Raw genomic sequence first — 2,529 nt, 5'->3', positions numbered from 1 at the left:
GTCCATTTTGGCTCCAAAACCTCCCAGGGGCTTCTGGGAGTTGTAGGCCCAGCCTCACCTACTGCTAGCCAGGCTCTCTGGGCCTAGTAGGCCTCTGGTAGCACAGCCCAGATCATGACACCTAATTTCTCCCTTTTCTAAAAACTGTCTCGAATAGGATTGGTTTCAATGAGGTAGTTGTGTAGTCTGGTCCTGAGGTGCTCTGAAAATGGTGGAGGAATCTAATCTGGTACTGTATCCATGAAAAAAAATATTTGAGGAAGGGACCTTTGACTCTGGGAAGCTCACGCCCTAAAATTCTTTTTAGCTGCTATGGTGTTCCTGGACTCAAATCTATTGCATGAAAAGGACATGCTCTGACACAGAGCTCCCGTGGGGTCCTCTTGGGGATGCCAGAGAACTACCGAAAAAGGGAGGTTATTGTGTTTGGTTCTCTGAACGTTCTTCCTCTCTCTCCTCAGAGACTCCACCACATTGCCAGCCTAGAGGATGACGTGATGGTTTCTCACTCACCTCTTGTTTTTGCTGAAGAAGGAAGCGAGGGGGAAAATGAATCCTTATGGTCCCTCCCTTTGACAGAGGACAGCGGCCTGCCTCCAGACTTTGTGGATACCCTGGGGCCTCGGTTTGCCACCCTGAGCAAAATCTGCAGCAAGTGATTCCAGCGGCCTGGGCTGTTTGCCTGTGAGCGGCCAGGGTCCTCTCACAGTCAGTCGGACATCCACTATGTATGCACACGCACTAATGATGACCCTTCGTTGTGTGTCCAGATAGTGCCTTGGGCTCTTCCCTTTTGTGAGGAAATAGAACTAGAGATCCATGGAATTACAGATCCATCTTGGAGGCCCTTTTCAGCTGCATTCTTTAGCTTGGCGTTTTTTGAAAAAGTGAATTCTTAGGAATCCAATTTCCTGTCAGATGTCCAGTTATGCCAGGATTTCTGAATATGTAGGATTAGAGAGAAGGGGAGCGTTTTGTTTGGTTGCTGTGACAGTCTTTGATAAGCAGAGGGGAATTCTTGTGATCAGACAGCACAAACCTCTGCTTCATAAAAGCAACAGAATCTGAACTCAGTCTGGGGCAAGTGATGCTCTGTATTCTTGGTGCTTGGGGGGGGGGCAACAGTGGGAGGGCTCCTAGTGTCCTGGCCCCACTGCTGGACCTCCTGATGGCACTGGTATTTCTGGCCACTGTGTGACACAGAGTGTTGGACTGGATGGGCCATTGGCCTGATCCAACATTGGCTTCTCTTATGTTCTTATGAACTCTGTGCTTTGGAAATGAGCACCTGGCATTTGGATGGGATCTGGATGGTGGGATTCGATTAGTTTACGCAGTCCACCCTCTTGTTTTGGGAATGAGGCTCGGTTGTGCTGGAAAGTGGGATTAGTTCCCTGGAAAGGGCGACATGGGCTTGTGACTGAGGTGGGGTTGCCAACCTCCAGGTGGTGGCTGGAGACCTCCTGGAACTAAAACTGGTCTTCAGACATCAGTTCCCCTGGAGAAAGGAGAAAATGGCAGCTTTGGGGCACGGACTGTATGACATTATGCTGTGGGGAGGTCCCTTCCTTCTCTAAACCCCACCCACCCTAGGCTCCACCCCTTAAATCTCCCAGTATTTCCCAACCAGGAGTTGGCAACCTTACCAAGGAGTTTATCAACATTTGTTCTATAAACATTTTGATTTTTTTAATAAATGTGATTTTAAAAAATAATAATAAAAAAAATAAAACCTATCATCAAAACACACACCCAACTCCCCGGTGTTGTGTTTACATTTAGGGAAGTGCTGAAATCTTTGACTCAACAGATTTTTAGTACAAAAAACCACCAACCTGTCTAGAAGCCATCGATTTTTAGCTAAAACTCTATAGTTATCTATTGTAACTGAGTCATATGTTAGGCTGCCTCTGTGTGGCTACTTTGGATACTACACTCTCGCAGACCGAAAACATTCTTGTGTCAGAGGGCTGCTTTTTTCAAACTGTTTTCTGTCCCACTCACCCACAGCGGCTGTTTCTTGCCACTGCTTAGAGCAGCAGTTGAAGACATATGTTTTTTTCAAATAGTCATTTGGCCAGTGCTGTGACATCACTTCTGGGGGGGGGGGATCCAGAAGTGATGACAGTCCTTTCTAGGAATTACTGGAAACTCTGGTTTTACCTTCATTCCCTTCCACATCCTTTAGAACTGTAATATATGTTTCCTTGCTATTGCTAGAGTAAAAGATACATAATTTTTAAAAAAGCAGGTAGTAGATAGTAAAGGTAAAGGTTCCCTTGCTCGAAAGCCAGTTGAATCCGACTCTAGGGTTGTGGTGCTCATCTCTGTTTCAAAGCTGAAGAGCCAGCACTGTCCAAAGACGTTTCCGTGGTCATGTGGCCGGCATGACTAGACGCCGAGGCGCACGGAACGCTGTTCCCTTCCCACCGAAGTGGTACCTATTTACCTACTTGCAATTTCTTGCTTTTGAACTGCTAGGTTGGCAGGAGCTGGAACTAAAGACGGGAGCTCACTCCGTCATGTGGC

This window comes from Gekko japonicus, unplaced genomic scaffold (genome assembly GCF_001447785.1).
Source record: "Gekko japonicus isolate JY-2015 unplaced genomic scaffold, Gekko_japonicus_V1.1 scaffold2027, whole genome shotgun sequence".
Taxonomy (NCBI): Eukaryota; Metazoa; Chordata; class Lepidosauria; order Squamata; family Gekkonidae; genus Gekko; species Gekko japonicus.
This window is presented reverse-complemented; position numbering follows the sequence as displayed.